Source organism: Dermacentor variabilis, chromosome 9 (genome assembly GCF_050947875.1).
Source record: "Dermacentor variabilis isolate Ectoservices chromosome 9, ASM5094787v1, whole genome shotgun sequence".
Lineage (NCBI taxonomy): Eukaryota > Metazoa > Arthropoda > Arachnida > Ixodida > Ixodidae > Dermacentor > Dermacentor variabilis.
The window spans coordinates 138,582,344-138,591,629 of NC_134576.1; positions in this window are offsets into that span (position 1 = coordinate 138,582,344).

The following is a 9,286-nucleotide window of genomic DNA, read 5'->3' on the forward strand; positions in this document are numbered from 1 at the left end:
TATTCCTTGTGCGCCCAAATATCCACAGCACAAAATCAAAAATTAAGCAGCATTAAAACCAAATGGTGGACACAAAAAGATACACTCATGGTATTTGCGCAGTACAGTGTTGTAAGCACTTTTATGCTGTTGAGTAATTGAAGCTGGCCTGGCAAGAGTCTTATATTCTTGCTGTTTGCTGCGCTACATTGTTATACGAAGGACAAAAAAGAGACAGAAACACATGTGTGACACACATGTTGCGCACATGTGTGTCTGTCATTTTTGTCCTTCCTGTAACAGTATAACGCAGCATGCAGAAAGATGTCATACCAAATAGCCCTAGTAGAAGCTTTATTGTCTTATATTCGTTCCGCAATGACTGATGTGCGTTAGTATGCTTCACCGCAATACAGACGTGCAATGCGGTGAAAAAATTTGCACGAACTTGTATTACGGAAAAGCACTGCTCCCCCCTGCCCCCTGGCAAGAACCGCCATACAGTGAAGCATACTAAGATTATTGTTACTATTCGATATGAAAACACACATACATAATGGAGAGAGGGACAGAATAATCTGGAGGGAGCAGGCTGGCAACTGCCACCACAATGGGCCACAACGTCTGCGTACTGTTTAGGAAGAGAGTATAGAAACACATAAACTGGAGATATGACAACGGAAAGAGGAAAGAACAAGATCATAGGCCACAAAGCCGTAATTTCAGCTGTAGCAACAGGAACAGAAACTCAAAAACGCACAGATAGCATTAATTTCAAAAGAATATCAAAAATATAAAAGAGGTATCTAAAAAAAGTGCTCTACAAACGGGAAGCCGAGTTATCTTCCTGGAGCAAAGCAAGCACCGCGCTATGAGCGTGGTCGCATCGAAAAGCTACAACCGCTCGGATGCAGGCAGTCATCGAAGGTCATAAACCGCAGACCAGGCCAACTAGACTATAGTCCCATAGTAGCGACTGCATACTAAGATATGAAAGCGCGAATATGGTACGTAGGGTTTCATTGAGTCAATTAATAGCTTTCAACTGTTCATGCGCTTAACGGTTTGGCACGACTCACCATGGCGTGCACCTGCTTGCGTACCTCTCTCCTTTTATAGCAATAGCAATTACATGGACACTCCAAACGAATTTCCGGCTGCGTCATCGGCATCGCCATGGGACTACGCATATATCAATAAATAAACAAACAAATAAATAAATAAGTAAACTTTATTTCCTTGGAATAGCAGGAGTACGGGACTAAAAGCTTCAGCAGCTTGACGAGGTCCCGACCCCTTTACAGTTGGCAAAAAAGCAGGATGACAGTCAGTCATGCACAAAGAGTTCAAATAAATCAATGAATTTTACCTAACCATCGAGCAACACAAAATTTTGTAACAAAGCACAAACAATACAACCCATTTGCATAGGCTTGAAATGGCATGAACATGAAAAGCAGCGATCGACAAGTAGAGGGTCAAAAATATTCGAAAGGATGTACTATTCCTGAAAATAAATGGACTGGGTGAAACGTTTAATGAGACAATTTTGATTACACGAAGGATCAAAATCTTCATGGTTTAATAAGTTTAGAAAGAAGGTAGCTTGTAGGACAAAGATTGCTCATCATAAAAAGTTCTAGGGGTGGGTACAGTCCACAGTTCTTTGTGTCTGGTTAAACGAACGCTTGTGTTTGCTTTTAACTTAGCAAGATTAATTAGGGTATTGTTACATACTTAACAAAGGTTTATAACACAGCATTAGCCTATAATTATATAAACAGAACACTGGAAGAATATCATACTTTGTAAAAAGAAGTTTTGTAGAAGAAGCATAATGTACAGCAGCAATATGTTGTATGGCTCTTTTCTGCAGTAAATACCGCTTGCAGAAATTTGTTACACCAGTAGTACACCACACTACGCTGCAGTACTCCAACAGAGAGGACACTAATGCATTGTAGATCATAATCTTCACCTTTGTAGGAAGAATACATCGCATACATGCAAGGACACCAATGGCAGATGACATCTTTGAATGGAGGTTTTCATCATGTACATTCCATGCAAGGTGCTCTGAAAAATGTATTCCAAGGGTTTTAACAGAATCTACCAACTCTAACGGCCGAGAGCCCAAAAATAAATTCAACTTCTTTGTCAGCGTTTTTCCTTTAGGCGTGTACAAAATAACTTGTGTTTTTGAAAGGTTTACTTTTAAAGAATTCACTGTGGCCCAGGCAACTAGATCAGACAGCGTTTTGTTAGCCATCGCTTCTATCTCTGTTTCCAAGTTCATTGTAATAAAAACTGTCATGTCATCAGCATACGAGACGAATGTTGCGTTGTCTGTGCAGAGTACAATGTCATTTATGTACATCAAAAATAAGAGTAACCCTAGAATGCTTTCCTGTGGCGCACCAACAACGACCGGCTTCCTTGCTGATGTTTCATTGTTTGTATCTATGAATTGGGTCCTGTTTGAAAGATAGGTTTCTTAAAGTGCATGCGCTGTTCCACGCACACCATAGTTTTCTAATTTGCTAAGAAGGATGGTATGATCAATTAAGTCAAATGCCTTGGAAAAATTGACGTATATGCCTAATGTTATTTGATTACAACTGAACACACCTATAATTATTTCTTCTTGAGTCAAGAGGGCCGTTTCGGTAGAGCGATGCTTCCTAAACCCATGTTCAAAATCTTGAAACAAAATTGTAGTGATTAAAAAATGATAGCAATCTGATATGCATTAATTTCTCAATACCTTTCGAAAACACTGGAATTATTGAGATAGGTCGATAATTGTTTAGTGCCCCCTTATCACCATGCTTGAACACTGGAACAACGCGTGGTCTGAATTTGTTTAGGAAGCATGCCTGTAGTTAATATTAAGTTATAAATATGGGTATATAATATCAAGCACATACTTTATGGGGCGAATATGGATACCATCGGCATCCAGGGACCGGTTGTTATCTATATAGCTGAAGCAAGAAAAGACTTCTAAGGGGCTAGTTGGGGAAGAAATAGTGTTACTAAACGTGTTTACAGGCAGGAACCGAGTATAGCTGTTGAGGCCATTAATGTCATTTAACTGTGGTTTTAATTTGAAGATTTCATTAAACACGTTTGGTATAGCATTTCCGGAAGTTTCTGCCCGTTCTGATACAAACATTCAGAATAGCTGAAATTGAATTAGGCTTTAACAAAGCATTCAATTTGTGCCAGAGAACATCACCTTTTTTATTGGCTGGGTCACTAAAAATTCCCACGAAATAAGCATCCTTAGCAGCCCTAAGCTGATTTGTGAGATTATTTCTATATTTCTTAAACTCCCTGAGCAGGGCAGGATGTCTAGATTTCACAAATAGAGCATACAGGGCGTGTTTGTGGTTAACCATACCAAGAAGCTCAGGTGTTAGCCAAGGTTTTTGTGCTTTGGATGGCTGTGTCATTTTTTTATGGGGTTCGTGTTCATGGTAAACAGTTTTGAAAGTGCTCATGAAAGCAGTATGCGCAGAGTCACTATCTTCTGCTCGGTAAACGCTGTTCCAAGCTACATGAGTAATAGCTTGGCAAAATGCTTCAAGGTTTGATGAAGTAATGGACTGACTAAAGACTGGTTCTTTAGTTTTACTAGTCATGCAGTGAATTCTATATGCTAGTAATATAATACCCAGACGATCACTGATGTCAGTGCACACAACTTCGGCTTCTAATGAATCAATATTAATGTTTGAAATGAATACATCTAATAGGAATGCACCTTCAATAGTCACGCGTGTTGCAGTAGATATTATGTTTGAAAAACCATAGGCTGTGATGAGAGATTGAAAATCCTTTTGTAGCGGGGAAGATGGAAGCATGTTTGTACTGACATCACCGCCTAAGATTAGACTGATATTCTCTTCTAATGTATAACTGAAAAGTTTTTCAAGAAAGACAAGAAATCGGGTTGCGTCACCTGATGGTGGTCTGTACACAACGGAAAACATATAGCTATGACTCTGCATTGCTAACACCTCGTAGTCAGAAGTTATATCAGTGAATTCATCTACGAGCTTAGCCACAATGTCGTCCCTGAGCAAAAGCGCGACATTGCCCGAACGCTTAACCTGATGACTTCGGAAAAACGACATAGCCAGGAGGCTGAAACATGTGTGATGTGGGTGTCAACCAAGTTTCAGTTAGCATTATTGCTGTAAACGGTACTCCGAAAGTGTCGATTAGCTAGGTCAAGACATCTATTTTATTTGGAAGTGAACGAACATTTTGATGAAAAAACGTCAGTTCCGGCTTTTTAACTGACACTAATGGTTTTATTTCAGATGGAGCATAGCCCATTATCAAGCCAAGTGAAACATGGTTAGTCCCAATTAGCAAATTTTAGACCGGTCCCTTGCGCTTCCAATGACACACATATCTAGGTATATGTACGCTATATGCTTATCCATGCCGTATATGCGGGTTATACAGGGTGCCCCAACTATTACGTACCAAGATTTAAAAATATGCAAATGCCACATAGCTACACAGAACCAAGGTATAATGTTGTTTTCAGATGCTTGGAAATACTCAGATTATTATTTTTTGCATTCCACCCAATTACATAATTAGCCTTAATTAATCAGTTTCTCAAATATAATAATTAGACGAAAAGTATCAATTAGAAAATTGCAAGGCGCTACATGAAAAAAAAGAAATCATTGCCCAAGTACTCCGCACAGATGGTGAACCAACAAAGCTGAAACATGCAGCCCCGGTGTTTATCACTGGGTTAATCCCGATGGTTCGTTAAACGACGGCTCGGTAGACTGCCGGATCCTCGGTACGCAATAGCTGCTTGCGCTCGGCTGCATGAGCCTGTCCTTGTGCCCGGGCTGCTGCGTTGGCACAGCATATAATAGCTCATTCCCGGTTCTTCTCGCGGCGTTGCTGATCGAAAGCTGCCTGCTCTTAAGAAGTACGTATGACGAGCGGCCTATCCATTTCGGAGCCGCTAAGAAGCTGCTACGCGAGCGCTCGGCTGCGACGGAGACAAACGTCACTAACGGCGCAGCTAATCCTAGTCCACCTAGATAGCACAAGGCCTTTTTATTACGATCCATGACGCCATGTTACTTGGCACGACTGCTATAGAATCTAATGGGGATGCTCTCGAGTAGGTAACAGTGATTTTGACGTCACCGCTTTCATCGCGTCGGCCTTGTGAATAGAAACTTCGGGTCAGGTAGCGTGAAGTCATGGATCGGAGTAAACAGGCCTTGTGTCATCTAGGTGGTGTTAGCTAATCGCGCGCCTCTCTTATTCTTTTATTTTTTTTCGCGCATACGCGTGTGGTTGCGTCGGAGGAGCTTTTGGCGTACAGGCGCCCGACAGACGGACGGACGAATCGGCTAGCCATGTACAACTTGGCGAGTTTTCTGTTGCTGAATACGTGCTACATAAGTGTTTTTCTGCTCGAGCGTGAAAGTAGCCCGGGAATACATGCAAAGCTGCCGCGCGACTGGCCGCTCGAGGCACTTATCTTGTTCGGGGACTAGCACGTAACAAGAAGCACATGAGCCACACCGCGCGTCACTGCTCTGCCGCTCGAGCGCTTAAACACGGGCACTCGGCTGGTCAAACACGCAGACGCCAGACCACGATAGCTTGCAGGGCGTGGTATATTTTTTTTTACTTAGACATTAGGAACACTTACCTACATAATCAAAGGGTAGGAACCACTTGCCTGCGGTTTGACACCGCGATTAGAATCATAAAAAGAGCTAAATATGGAACTACCTTCTTACAGGAATTTACAGTGGTCTACAACAAATTTACGTCCGCTGTTACGCGTTCGGCGACTTTGCATCGTGGTATCAATACTTTGCTTAACCTAGTGGCTGAAGAACGTTGACAACAAAACATTTCGGCGCATTTTCGAACTCTGGCATGCCGACACGAACAGAACGCGCTAGTGGGCGCATGATCATCAAACTTACTACTTGGCAGCATGCCTAGCAGCGATCGCACTTTACTGTTACGGTTGTTGACGTCAACGTTACTAGTTCGAATCCAAGTTCATCCCATACGTGGCGAAATTTTGCTAGTCATAGTCTTTTAGCTATCATCCCAGCTTTTCACTTGCAAACTCGTTGAGCACGAAATCCTGTACTACGTTTACGCTCAATCACGTCAGGCGTTTCGCCGATGACGCAATCAAAGCGACTACTACCGGTGTGCCAGTACCAAAGACATGGACAACTCACTCGACCCAGAAGTGAACTAAATGATTTCACCACAAAGCGCGCGATGCGTCCGTTGTAACTTGTAACCTACGCCGATACGTCAAGACGCCGCTCATTTACTGAACCTACTGGAACACGGTTTCGCCTATTTCATTCCAAAGGACCGACGGCTCGACGCTACAAGTGCCAGCCAGCCATCTTGCAAGGTACCACCAGCGATGCGTTGATCGACGCAACAATGCTGTGAAATCAGGACCGCTGCAAGTGCTCGATCGTGGCCACTGCGAGGCACACTTCGGCCATGACTGACGCGCCTTACCTCATGGCGAGCTCCCGAGGGCACCGCAACATTTAAAAAAGTACGATCGAGCGCTTGCTGCGAAGTGAAATAACCCTGAAATTACGCATACAAGTGTCAGTCGGTTAGCACGTGCATCGAACAAGTGTCTGCTCTCAGCACAACTCACCACTGGACTTCGACTGCAAACAGCGCTTTCCGTAGCAGTGCACGCTTGGACCCCGTAGATCCAGCGATGCTAGTCAAACGCCTTCGGCGTCCAGCAACTGTCAAATGTTTTTTAAATGACACCGATGAGTGAAAAAAAGCAATCAAACGTGCTGCATCAAACACGCTGTAAGAGTTCCCGCCACTCCTTTCGCAGTGACGATTTGTCCGGCTTGCTTTCGCATCTTGCAAGTAAGTGCTGCCATCTTCCGCTTGCTATGCAAACTCAGTGCGCGTCATCGTGGCCTCCGCGATCAGCTCCGGCGACACGCAGCCGATCGCGGAGGCCACGGCGTCATTATGATCTCCGAGATTTCCGATGCTTTCGTTGCCAAATCTTGGAGGCTATAGTGTGAACTCAGGTCCCCTGGCGCAGATGAGTGCACACCATTTCAGATCCTGCGGCGTCGCTACTTTTCAGATCACAGATTTCCTACAAAAGTTACTGGAGAGTACTCCCATGCTAGTGCTTACTACTGGAGCTGCCAGTGCGCTGGTTCAGCTTGGTTCACATCGCCCGAGAATGGGAATCATATTGTTACGCGGTTTACGTGGCGTTTCTGCGTTGATTACCGCTACCTAAACTGAATTACTAAAAAGGATGTTTACCCTTTACCACGAATCGACAACGCTCTTTATTGTCTCCACGGTGCCAAATGCTTTTCGTCCATCGACCTTCGATCTGGTTATTGGCAGATTTCCGTCGATGAGCAAGACCAAGACCGCTTTCGTCACTCCGGATGGCCTCTACCAATTCAAGGTCATGCCGTTCAGTTTATGCAATACCTCGCACCTCCACCAAGATGTTCCGCGAACGAAGGATTAAAACTGGAGACTATTTACAAAATATATTTACAAGCAATAATGCAGCGCTGGCCAGTTCAGCCGTCAGCTCGAGAGCCAGAGAGCGTTCTTCCTCGTCTTTTCTCGAGTGATGGCGCCTACGCGCCTCGTTCAAACAATCAAATACCACACGCGTGTAGCAATATAAATTCTTTCCTTCCAGTCTCCAAATCCACGCCCCAGCCAGCCTCAGCAAGGGTATAGCGTACTAGAATAATGTCCACTATAAGCAAGGGCTACCTTCGAGTGCTATTCTTCTGCTGGTTAAATGTGCCGGAAACAATTGCAGAGAGGATGACACGTCGCGGACACCTTCTTTTAGTACATATTAAAGCGAAGCTTTCTTTGCCTCATCCTTGACTTTCCCACTGCTGCTGCTGCTGTCTGGCACACCTATTCGGGGGGTGGTACCGAGCGTGTGTATACATGTCAGAAGCGCGGCAGGAAGTAAAGGCGACGCGAGAAATTCGTTTGGACCTTTGCACCCCGTCGAATGTGCACAATGCCCTCTGGAGCTCCCTGGACGTCGCTGCATTAGCCACTTGACAGCTATTATTATCCGTGACTCCGCAAAAGCATTGCCGAAATTGCAGCTTTTACCCTTCCACTAACGTTCCACTAACGTGCAAGTACAGAGAGAAGCTAGACAGAATGGCAGATAGGAGGGAGGAAGAGGAGGCACAGAAGGGGTGGAACCGACGCAGTCGCGAAACGAGTGGGTAATAGCCTTGCCACTCTTCGCTCGCAGTTCCCATACAAGGGAGAGGGAGAGAGAGAGTTAAGGTAAAGGTGACGTGAGAAGTCAAGGAAACGCTACTAGTACTCTAGACACGACCGCGGTTGCGGGCAAATGGTATAAATTTAAGTTCATGGTGCGATACAGTACGCTTCTGCTATTTCTGAAAAATAAACAGCATGCAAATTTGTCAAGTGGACAACTTACGCCGCGCGCGCAGAAGCCGAGCTACATTCAAGCGCAACGTAGTGCCTAGGCCACACTACGGAAGTGGGCACACGTCAAATCAACACTTCCATGCCCGCCGCGGTCGAGCCCTTGCTCGAGGTCGCTGGTTTGATCCAGACCGCGGCAGCCTTATTTAGAGGGGGGGGGGGGGAATAAAAAACGCTCGTGCATTTAGACTTATGGACACGTTAGAGAACACCATGGTGTCAGAATTAATCTGGAGTCCGGTACTACAGCGTGCCTCATAATCAGATTGTGGTTTTGGCACTTAAAGGCCCATTATTCATTTAAGGTTTAGTACTTCTGCCCCGATCCAATGTTCCATGTGTGAGGCAATGACAATGCTCAACCCTCTCAGAGGTTATGAAGTGTGGCGCACAACAATGCCTCAAGCAAACACCTCCACTTGTGTGCTCCCTGTACTTACGCAGACAAACAGCAATGGGGCACGCAAGGTAGCATTTAACATCAACTCACCACTCCCGTGTTGGACTAAAAGTTGAAGAACTTAAACATATGCGCCGTCAACATCACCGCTAATTATCGTCCAGCATCAAAGCGAACCGCACAGAAAGCTTCGCTTACATCGATTTCCACAGTGCGCGTGATCCGCATGATTTCTTAGTTTCCTTTCTTCTCGTTCATTACAGTAGAGAGGATCACCAATCCGGCAACATTGATGCCTTCAGGTAGCATGTGTTGGTTTATTGACCAGATGCCTTCCAAAAAGTTCACGTAGACGTGACGCCTGCGGCAGAGAGGATG